We start from the raw sequence: 12,337 nt of genomic DNA, 5'->3' as shown, positions 1-12,337 counted from the left end.
CAATAGAGGTGCATTTCAGAAAGGACTATTCTTGTGATTGTGAACATAGTTTTTAGTTCACAGTACTTTTCATCGCGCATTCTGACTGCATTTCATAGGTTATGACACATCTCCTTCACATATATCTATATTTTTACTTGCTAGAGGTTTCGTTTTTAAAGTGCTCTCTAAATTGGCCTCCCGTATAAAGAAAGGAATAAGAATGCCACTGATAGCTTTCTGGGATTGTGAAGAGCAATTGTCATCAAGCTAGGTGGCAATTAATGCTTGAAAACACACCGATTCTTGTTCTTTTAACGTAATACAGTGATACATTTAAAACTTTTGTTTAATAATTATTGTTTTTAAGTAACCTTTATAAAATATCTGTTAAATATAAGTAAAAAGTAACTATTATTGTGTATTTTTAATGAATGCCACATTTAAATGCGTAATAACCCAACGTTCAAATAAACATTTTAAGAATTTTGTTTTTGCTTATTCTTAATGGGTAGCCTGTTTATATTTTCAGGAGTTGTGTGATTTTTAAAGCAGGCTAAAATGGATAAAAAGTTTTATTAAACATATGATTTTAAAAAACGGTAAAAAATCCTAATAATGGCCCATTTTATAACCAGTTATCACTTAGCCTAGTTACTCCTGTTGCCACATACTTTGCTACCTGGACCTCATCTATTTGTGCTTACCCCAAATTAAACTTGGTATACTGGTTAACATACTCTGGTAGTGCCTTGAGCCATTACCCATTATCATATTAGTTTTCTAGCCGTTAATTTTCAAAATCCATATTTCCACCACCGACTATTTTTAATAAGAAAAAAGAGGAAACAATCCATGCTCTCTTGAGATATCAGACTAATCATTTGACTAATATAATCCCTGTAGAAATCCATTGTCTAAGTATGTTATACTTCTTTTTACTCCCTAGAGGCAATTTGACGACGTTGGCCGTACATTTTTTAAAGGGCTTTTAACTTACATCATGACATATAGTATTTAACAGTATGTGTAAATAAATCTCAGAAGACTCAGACAAATGAATTGAAAGGCAGTTCCTTGTAAGTTCCTTGCACTCAAATCAATTTAACAAGTTGTGAAATGTGGACATCAGGAAGACATTTGTGCATCTGTTTATTGCACACAGGCCCAGAAAAAACCACATTCACCCCATTTATGTAATTTTGCAGAATGTTCCTCATTTTAAATGTTAGTTCAATTCTTCATGTAAACTCTGGTGTCCTCTTGGATTCAACATAAATGCAGTCTGTTTGTGGTCAAATCGCCTCGATGATACAAAACCATAACTGCCAATTCAGTGCTCATGATTAATGGCATCTTTCATTGGTAATTTGATGCATTTTACCGCTGAACTTATTGTCTGCCAGAATTTAGCTTTTTATTTGCACCGCTTTATTTGAACTGATATGTTTAGACTGTCAGCTTGTGCCTGACCACACAAGCGCAGAGATGCTGGAGATGTTGTTTTATTTACCTTAGGTACACCTTTGCAGGAGGTCTGCATGTGTATAGGTCCATTTTTTAGTGACATCCTTTCTGTTTTCTTTCCTCCTGTCCTCCTATGACCGCAGAAGAAATGACGGGTGGCCAGGGTAGGCCGGGAATTGGGTTAATGGACTGGATGCCTCAAAAGTAATCTTGCTCCTCCTACAGGAGGAGTAGTAATGATGGACCAACACTATGAGAGTGTGGGAGAAGGGGTCCAATTTAAAGTTTTTCAATGGATGAAAACCCTGCAAACAATTCTGAACGTCCCTTAATCACACTAATGCCATTACCGAAATTAATAAAAATGCTATTGGCTGTAAATGTATGCGGCCAAATCTCTCCTAACAAACTACTTTAGAAGTAAATGAATGAGTCCCTGCAAGGCTTCATTTGTGCAGCATCTCTAATTATCCAGCTATCTTACGGTGTGTTTGTTTATGCTCCATTATAAATGAAGATGCAAAGCTTTATAGGGCCACACAGAAAAGGCAGTAGAATGTCTTTCCCCACCCCCTGAAGCACAGTCTATTTGCGTCACTGTGGATGTTCCACCATGGGGAGGGGGGGGGGGGGGGGGGGTGGGAATTGGCTGTCCAATGCTAAAGCATCATGTGTATACCATATTCAGTTTGTGAATGCTCAAAGAAATTAAGGAGGGGGCAGTGTGTTTGATTTAATTAGAAAGCTTAGAGCTAAATTTGTTCTTTGTCCTTTCCGCAATGTTTTTGGACCTGGTGCTTTGGCGAAAATATGTGGTTATACAGCCTAAGCCGGTGTTTGAGCGTTTGAGTTAGCCTACATACCTTGTGAAAAGACAACTCGACTGTCTGCAGAGTCCGTCTCGCAGCTCTGGGAGTGAAAGAAGGATCATTATTTTGACACCCCTGCCCCCCTTTCCAATCAGTTAAAGGGCACAGTGACAGGTTAGGGGAGACGAGCAGTGGAGCCTTTGCCATTGGGGAAGAGCGCCGTTCGCTCGTCTGTCGGCGGCGCCGGCTGAGGTGAAGACGTGCGTTTGAAGAGCTGTCCTCTCCCTCCAGGAGCAGGACCACGGCCCTCATTAGCCCGCGCTGGGCCAGTCAACCTAGACTGCACCGACAGCTTTCATGCAGTGGCGTTCAGACCAAAAGGGAAATGATTGTATTGTGCAGTCATGTGTCAGGAGTGTGGAGGAACTGTGTGCTGGATGGTGGAAGTGAGGGAGGGAGAGGGAGAGACGGAGAGGGAAACGTGGTACGAGCGGGCAGGGGACGTCGTTGCATAGCTTTAGGGGGTCAGTGTGGAAACGAGGGCGAAGATACTTCCAGGCTATGCCTGACCGCTTCCAGGACTGTTGGGAGGAGGCAAATGCTGGGAGACTCACTATATTTGACGAATCAAAATCTACCTTACCCCTCCTCCTCCTCCTCCTCCTCCTCACCCTTTCGTGTCAGCCTGCTCATGCATGGCGTGTGCTCACAGCTCCGTTCCTGCTCTGCACCACTGCCTGCATCTGGCCCTGGAGCTGCACTCAGGCCCAAAGCCCTCCTGGGTGTAATCAAGTTCAAAGCTGGCGTGCCTGAGTAACAAGCACCCAGGAGACATGGGGAAGGTGCAGCAGGGTGTTCCAGGGCTGGCTGATGATGTCAGATCTTCCAGCAGATGGGACAGCGAAGGAAGTAATGGGGAGCAAGAGTGTAACCACTAAAATTGTCTTGAGATGCGTCATCTGTTTTATCTTAACAAAAATGCCAATTTACTCAAGCATACAAAACACTGTCTATAAGTCATTCATTAAAACTTTAAAAATCTATCTCTGCTGTTAAAAGTATTGATTGCAAAATGAGGCCACGTTACAATGAATAATATTGGCTGTTTTAGATCACTCAAATTAAACAAGCTGTATTCCAAGGCAATGCTACCCAATGTTTCCTAAATTATTTCATGTAACTTAGCCCTGTGAATTTTCATCTTACCATCTGAAGAGAATTGCTATTGTTTTTATAATAGTAATAGTAATTAGAAAATATTCATTATTATCTATTTTTTTATTGCTTTACATTGTAAAATAAATGATAGTGTTTTACTTAATCGGCTTTACTTAATCTGACCCACAAACATACAGTACATTAATGGCAAAAACTTGTTTGGTTTATAAGATTCAATATTTATTTAATAGGGCAAAATCTTTATTTATTTCTACATTCCCCCTTTTTTTAGTGCAAATAATCATATCTTTCTTGGTATACATGTCTGTAAATGTGAATGTTATGCTGCTATAAAATTTGTATCTCGGTACATGATCTATAGGCCTGGATAACATTGATTTTAAATTGCCGCATCTGCAAGGTAGCTACAGTGGCCTAGTTAAAATGCAGTTCACCTAAAAAAACATCACAGCAGTCAATTTGACAGTCACTTACTGAAAATCTATAAATCTACTGTGATGAAATCCATGATGCCCCCCATTTGTGACTTTTCTTAAACAAATCTATTGAATATTGTGATGTAATTTGAATATCAGTATTGCAATAAACACTTATTTACTTCAATGGCCATGACCGGTCAGATTTATACAGCTTGATCATTTTGATCGGTGCATGTAACATTGTTGTGAAAGGACTCCAATTGTTCCCAGCTGCAGCCCCGCAGAACCAGCCCCTAGGTGGGCAAAGCCTGTAATAGTAGGTCTGCCTTGTACATTACATTGCATTAGAGCCATTTAGCGGATGCTTTAATCCAGACTTACACAACGTTTTACATAGGATTTACATTGCATCCATTTATGCAGCCCGATATAAATGTATAAGTACCTTACTCAAGGGTATAATGGCAATGCTCTACCCAGGAAATTGAACCTGTGACTTTTAAGATAAAAGACCAGTTCCTTACCCATTATAATACACTGCCGCCCGTTGTGTAGCTGCATCCTTCATATTGTTGTTATGTTCCTGTCTGATTCATGTGTGGGGTTGGGTACTGAAACCCGGTAGCAGTATGACGCAGGTTCCCATACGACCAGACCGCATCACAACGCAAATTTAGGTGTATTATTTCAGTGTAGTCTTCAGTAACGTCAGTGACAGCACGTATCATTGGCAAGCTAGCCAATGTTAAACTTGTTCAAAATTGCAAAAGCAAAACTGTCTAAAATATGATGTATTTTACCTAAAAGGGTTCAAACAATGGGACATGTCTTTGCATTAAAAAAATACTTTCTTTAATGTCATCATTTTATCTTTATTTGAAAGAACTTTGACTACCTTTTACACACCGTGTTCATTTTGCCTGCACATCTGAGTATCCTGCAATTGGCTACTTTGATCAGACTACTTTGATCAGATGTTGTTATTGGCAGAACATGTAGCTAAATGTCATTGAATTACTGATTGTGGGACTGGGGCATTTGTGACTAAATCCGCAGGAAAAAGGAGGAGAAAAATGCAAAATAACCCAAGTATACGGCTTTGTGCTATTGTGTGGACGTGAAGTTTTGTCTGACTTCTGGGTGTTTACATGAGGTCCAAAGGTACAGACGTTTATGTTCTCAAGGGCTGAGAGTCGGTGGTTATTTCTGTAGGAAATCAAAGTGCAAAAAAAAAGTTTGGTGCTGTATAGGTATGGGGCATGTTTCGCCAAGCCATAACTTGGCAGGATAACATACTTGCCATCCCAATTAATTTACTTATTTATTTTTGGATCCTTCTGCACCAAGGCACAATTTTTCTTTGCTCAATTTTAAAAAAGGAGGATCAACTAGTCAAGCTCCACTGTAAATAACACACACCACCACCATCCCAGCTGTTGCCTGGTAACTCTCTCGAGGCAATTGCCCAGCTTACTTGTGCTGTGGCGCATGCTAATATCAAGCCCAGTTGGGTAGACATCCATTCATTATTAATCAAAAAACTTGCCTACCCACTCAGAAGTCACTTTAGCTATGCAGTTCTGGTATAGACACAGAGGTAATATCAACTAGCAGCAATTGACTTTCATGTGCAAACATTGCCCCTGCAAACGTCATGTTAGCCCTTATGATTAAGCAGCATGTTTTTTCCCTTCATTTTTGGCTTAGAAAATGAATGAATGAAGAGAGAGGCTGATGCTAGCTGTCCCTGTTTTGAGTGTTTGGTTGCCATGGCATGACGGGTTTTGAGAAGATTGCTGTCTTTTAAATTCATTCATCCTGAGTAAATATCTCAAGAGAATGAGGTCATAGCACTGCTTTAATGGAGGAAACCAGAGAGCTTTATCTGGGTTGTGGTGTTTGATATTTTTTTCCCAGAGAGTGCACAATGTTCTTCTTCAGCATGCTCATCTGACCGAGGTTTGCTTTTTCAGCAGGGACTTCATAAATTATATATATATATATATATATATATATATATACACACACACACACACACACACACACAGATGGGTTACAAAGTAAAGTAAAAACCAACATAAAGTGTCTTAGTGAGGTGTGTTTGGCCACCACAAACCAGAACAGCTTCAGTGCACCAACATTTTTGTCTTACAGCTCACTTGGCATTTTTACATTTAAATTCCTGGCTTTTTGGACTATTTGGACTTTGATCTTGGTTTTCTGGGACTATTTTGGGAAGAAATAAGCTGTGGTTTGGTATTTTCTTTCATTCATTTCTTTTGTGATTGTAACTTGCCCACGTACGTAATATTTTAAAAAAATTTTAAGGTAGTTGAACCTCATCTTTAGATCAAACATATGTGTTGTAACTTAATTCATTTATTTGTTTTGAGTTCATTAATAATTAATATCTTTGATAATAATTAACAAATTAAATCGGCTAAATTTAGTTTACATGTTGGATAAGTGACGGGTTTTTAACTGTTGATGACCTTGTGTTCGGTATTCAGACTGCCGGACGTCAAACGGGGGTGTTAACTGATTAAAACCGCTGGATTCAGAAAATTGTACATATTTCACATAATCCTCTTTTCCCTGACTATATATATATATATATATATATATATATATATATATATATGTGTGTGTGTGTGCTCCTGTCATGGTCATCTCTACGGAAAGACCTCTAAACCTAATTGCATCACCAGGACAGAATTGAGAATGGCCTTTGCTATGCTGGTCTACAATGTGAACATTCATTGCCTCTTTAGTCATTATGCAGTTTCCCTTCCTCCTTTGGCTCAGCTGTATATTACAGACCGATGGTGTCTGTTTCTTCAGAAGAAGATCGTGATGATTTACAGTTGACCATGCAACTTTAGGAAATCTGTGATTTACATCCACTACATTTTTGCCTTCAGTATTATTGGTGAGGTGATTGAGAATCTGTACAGCTGATGTTTCTTTACCCCCCTGTTGCGGTTAGGAAAGGTTTGATTCATAGGCACTCAAAGCTGCCCTTTTCGGTTGTCTAATTAGGGAAAGTAATTTGGTATGCCGTAATGGTGTGTGGAAATATCTGGTGGAAGTATCATTGTCTGAAGTCTTTGCGGTACATGAAGCCTTTGTCTGGATCGCTGTGCGTGCAATTATCTGTAATAGAACAGACCTGAAATAGATGGGTGCAATTTATGATGGGAACAGGGCATTATTCTATTACACAGTCAAGCTGCAAAACACTTTCAAATCACGCCTTAAATAGGTATGGAATATCGGACAGCGTGCCCTTTGGTGTTTGGCAGTGTTTTCTATGAGCTGGTCTCCTAAGAGATGTCCTCACAGCTGGGGAAATCAATTAAGAGTAGCACAGATATTCTTCTCCGATCCTTGTAGCGACACTGCCGGCCAGAAAAAAACAGGCACTTAATCTTCATGTGAGCTGAGCGGTCTCGAAGCTCAGCCGCGAAAACGCATATTGAAACTGTCTTTCTCGGCCTCTCGTGAAGCAGTGCGGTTATATCGGTCCGGCTCTCTTCTTGATGGAACGTGTCTGAGAGACCCCGTTTGTCCTTGCGCGCAGGTCTTGCATGTTGACACTGGTTACCTTGCAGTCCTTTTCAGTATGATGGTCCATTGCAGCAGGCTCTGTCCTTGAAACAAAGGTGCCGTGGCAGGCAGATTAAACATGGCTACTGATTATGGCGTACTGGCATCCTTCATTCAAGAGGCCATTCTTTTCACGCCAGTACCGACATGCTGGAATCGGTTAGGTAGCCACGAGGGCCTCCTATCAAGCTTGATGTTCATTTCCCACGTTTAGTATGAGCGCTGTCTCTTTCCCCTATTAAATGGCCCTCGTCTGCAGCCTCAGCGAGTGCCATTACTCCTGGGCTGCGAACAGTAAAATTTTTAATACCAAGTGAGGATGCGACTGTGCAAAAATCAATGGATGGCAGGGGAGAGCTCATGAGCCCCAGCTGCAGGCCAGATTATCTGTGATGCTTGCAGTTATGTTGTAATTCAGAAAGGCCTCGCATTTTTCTTCCATGCAGATAGCCAGGCAGCATGGCCCAGCAGCACTGAGGTGAGGAACACAGGAGACCGGAGGAGCCAATACACTCACAGTTCAGGCCAACGGACTAGCTCCATTACATATCAATGAGAAAGAAGGTGGTCACTCAGCAGGTTTACAACAGCATGGTTTTTAATCTAGGCTGTACTTTGACACATTCTTGTTGGCTCCATGTTAATGTTACTGTGTGACAAATATAGGAATACAGTAAAGACTGCAGGCTCATTTATTGGTTTTGTGTCTCCCTGTGGTCATGGGGACGAGTTGTATTTTGAAAATATTTTCAAAATAATAAAAAATTGTTCCTCTTGTAGATATGTCTATTACTGAAAGATAAAATTAAGCTGAAAGCCTGCCACAGATTCAGTGTGTTTAAATATTAAATACTATCTTGCTGCTCTCTTTATCGTGCATGTGATTAGAGCCGGAGATGGTTCTCTCCTCTGGAAAGTCAATAATGTCATCACTGTGTGCATAAGATGAAATGCCTGCTCATTTCTCCTCGGTTTTCCAGTAAGTGGTCTACCTGAAGGCTTCTGCATCACTCGGTACAGTATGCAGTGTGATGTTGAAGCATTACCACGTAGAAGTGCTGCAGAGTTTCTGCCATTTTGACTGCAGGTTTATAATTATAACTTATAATACTCCAGATTGCATGGCAATATTCTTATCATACTCGCAAGTTGCAAGCACCCATTCCCTATCATTCCTTGGAAAGGAACATGCTCATCTAAAGTGTTAACTAATACGAGTCTTTTTTTTTCTTTTGTCAAATAGTATTTTCTTGTTCACAATCCACCTGAAACTACAGAAACAGACCATAGCAATGAGCAGCCATACAAATTCAAAGCCTAAATGAAATTTGTGCCCTTTGTTATTGTAGTTAACTGACAAAATGCCCCTTATCAGACAAGTGAATTCCCATTCTCAGAAATGTGCAAGTGAACTCCCATCTTCAGGCAACTTGAACCGGTGCCTGTCTTTCGACCCCTTTCCCCCCATGCAGTCTGAAAATAGAGCACAATGACCTTTTGACCGTCTCCTCATTGAATCAGCCAAGAGTACTGCTTGGGGTTGTGCCCCCTGTATACTTAAATGTTTATTATTGTACTTTACTTTATTATCTGTTTTTCTTTCAAATGTCTTTCATCAGGATTTGCAGTGTTCCAAAACTTGACCTTTATATTGAAGTTCATGTAAGCCATTGAGAAACAAAATCTGTGTTTAATTTTTCATTTCAGAGTATTTTTCCAACCTTGCCTTTGCACATTATGTGCACCAAGGATTATACTAGAAGATCGCAATTTAGCCCTAAGGTGACACCTCTATGCTGTCAGACCTCAGACCTCCAGAGGAGCATGCTGGGATAAGACGGAAGACTGTGAACTATCGCATCACAACACTTAAGTTAATCAAGGCAGTTTTAACATCAAGGTATTTTAACTTCTCCTCAGGCTCAGTATTTATGAGCACGGTATCAGACACTTGTATCAAAACCAGCAACATCAAATTATAGCAAAGCTCCTGCTGTATTTTTATTTGCTTTATTGTGTTTGCCTGGTTTTCAAAGAGGCTTAGTGCTAATCTGGGAGGAGGCCTTTGTGCCATTCATTTCCTGAGTGACTTTACAGCTGAAGTGCTGTGGATAGTTTTGTTGTACCGGCGCCAAGTCAAGAAACTGGCAATTCATCCTTTACTATAACAAAAATGGGCTGAAAAGCTTGCCCAGAGATAAGAAAAAATACATCATTAAATAGAAATGATTACAATTATTGACATTTCTGGAAAACACGTATACTTCATTTTTTTCCCATTTTTCTTTATGAACCTGGTAAATAAAACCTGACATTTACTGCAGGCTAGCATTCATTACTTACTGTAGCTTTTCCGTGTGTACAGAGTACTGTGTGTATCTGCATTGATGCACATTTTTACATAAATTTACTTTATTGCAAACGGGGCTATCCTTAGGGGGTTGTATTATTTCTTTATCCCTCTTTAACAAGGCATCCATGCAAAATAAAGTGAAACACAAGCTAGGGATGCACAGTTGGCTTAATGTAATTTAAAAGACATGTTTGCAACAAATCTGCAAAAGCAGATATGAGCATGTACTCTTTGCGGTGAGCTTTGAGCATCAGTCAGTAGGGCTAACTTACTTAAAATGATGAGTTTTTCAGTATAATCTGAAGTGGTGCGTTCTTTCCTGGCTGTCATTCTGATTTGTGTGTTTGAGTGTTTAAGCGCATGCATGTCTTCGGCACTTGGTGTGTGGCCGGGGGATAGTCCTTTATCTTCTATGGCAGCATTCGAAACAAATCCCCAGATCCTGTGGGAACACTATGAATGCTTGTTTTTGTTTCAAGTGCTTTTAATTAATTAGATTTGATCGAGCTGTTCACAGAATACTGATCTGTTTCCAGAGCACTGTGGCAGTCCATCCCTTGTAAGTTCAATGTGAAAAAAAAAATCTATTGTAGGGGTCACTTTCTGGCTAACAAGAAGATTAAAAGTAAAGGGTGTATTCACAATATACCTCTGGTAAGTTTTTTATGTTTTATTTTTAAGAAGCCTTGAATGACCCGAAGACTTGCACTGCTTTCTGCTGTAGTTTTGTGTGCACAAGCCACACATTTATTGTTGTATGGGTAAGTGGTAATCAGGGCTTGAAGTTAACTTTTTGGCTCACCAGCCACTGTGGCTAGTGGTTTTCCAAAGGCACTAGCCACTCAGCATTTTCACCTAACACCCCCGCCCCCCCCCCTCAAATAAATACATTGACAGCCAAACAAACAAATAAATAAATATAATTAGGTAATTGGGGAATGCAACTGCATGCATTTGTTTGGCCATATCATTATATTTGAACGGAAACCATTAGCCTATATCTATCCAGCCTGAGTAAACTGTGAGAGAGTGAGTGGGTGGAAAAATCTCTAAGCAGCCTCTCTTAACAAACTCTTAACAAAACATACACTTCAAGATAATTAACATCAGAGATTCTGCGCATTGCTGATATTTGCCATTAATATTCTCTAAATGTCAGTCATTTGGCAGATGGCGGGTGTTTATGTCAAGCCCTGTTGGTAATGGTAAAATTCTTCTCCTGTGCTGTCTAATAGCTAACCTGTTTAGAGGTCTGTTGCAAACTCCCTGTGTCTGACTGCTGCTTAGTGGTCAGTGAAAACTATTAATTAATTATGGGATTAATCCTGAGTTAATACAGACCATCACAAATTTGAAACTTTTTTAGAATGTATGAATTCATGTTTTTTTTTTTTCTTGAATTATACAAAGGAATATGAATTGGTGATGATGACTCAACCTTTTTTTCCCCTCATTCTTACTCTTAAGTTTTTCTTTCTGAGCCCTGAAGTGCTCTTTAACAAAAGAATTTAAAATCTGAGAAGCTAAAAAAAAATAAGTGTATTTCAAGGGAAACGGGGAGGAGAATTTTCTGATGGATATTGCCGCTAACTGCTCCCTCTTTGTAGGTGATTGCAGCTGGAGCGCGAGACATCAGCGAGGCCCGTGGCGTGTGTGTCTGATTTGGGCCGGCCCCATCACTCTCCTTCTGCTGCTAATAGTGCGGTGTTCCCTCAGCCTTGCCTGGCTCCTGTGCTGCACGGCCCTTCGCAGTCTCCCCTGTGCTGTGCAGATTCCTTTTCAGATTGATTTTCCTTTTCACTTTGCCTGATCTATTTCTGCTTATTTCCTTATTTAGTTCCTCGTTATCGCTGGCAGAACCAAGTGTTTCACCATTTCGTGTTTTAAAAAAAAAAAATTTGTTATACTTTTAAATCCTACTTACCTACCTACTGAAGCCTACTTACTTTCAGATTTGGAACCTGTTAAATAATGTCTCCTGTGGAGATTACCAAAAAAAAAGAAAGAAAGAGAATTACTTAAATAGGCTATGCCCTATCCTGGCATAATGAATCTCATCAGCAAGTTCCCAGCGCCACATGCCCACTAGTACATTAGCGTTTATTTCATGTGACCAAACATTGTATTATCACCTCATGTTGGGCTCTTGTTTTTTCACAGTGTGCCCATGCACAGTTTAGTGAGAGGACAATGACATTGCTCAGGAGAAAAAGCACCTCGGGCTCCCCTCCGTGTGGTCGATGACCATCGGAGTGGCAGATCTGATAGAAAGGCCCCTGTTTGTCCACACGTTGATTATCGCCATAGAAACCTGCCAAGGGAAGGACCCCCCACTTTGACTGAAAGGAGGAATATGACAGTGGGGTCATTGAGCCGTGAGAGCCTGGTCTGCATCAGTTGAAATGGGAGACCGAGGTTAATTTTAGACATGGGGGGATGTCTGTTTCCCTGGGGTGCCATCAAGGCATATCTCGTGTATTGTGAAGTGGCCTCAGATGGCAGTTTTTCTTCTGAAAGCATGCTTT

The 12,337-nt window shown here is 40.3% G+C and overlaps 1 protein-coding gene across 10 annotated transcripts in view; it reads left to right on the top strand.

Annotated features, from left to right (window-relative positions):
• Positions 1–12,337, top strand: part of LOC118235548 (ecto-NOX disulfide-thiol exchanger 2-like) — a 176,798-nt gene that overhangs the window by 73,490 nt on the left and 90,971 nt on the right. The window contains exon 4 of one of the 10 annotated variants that reach the window (XM_035432992.1): positions 7,906–7,937. The exons of the other annotated variants lie outside the window; for them this stretch is intronic. The gene's annotated coding sequence lies outside the window, so the exon portion shown is untranslated. The remainder of the gene's footprint in view (positions 1–7,905; positions 7,938–12,337) is intronic. 10 annotated transcript variants of the gene reach the window in all.

The sequence above is a fragment of the Anguilla anguilla genome, chromosome 9 (genome assembly GCF_013347855.1).
Source record: "Anguilla anguilla isolate fAngAng1 chromosome 9, fAngAng1.pri, whole genome shotgun sequence".
NCBI classification, from domain to species: domain Eukaryota; kingdom Metazoa; phylum Chordata; class Actinopteri; order Anguilliformes; family Anguillidae; genus Anguilla; species Anguilla anguilla.
This window is presented reverse-complemented; position numbering and strand designations above follow the sequence as displayed.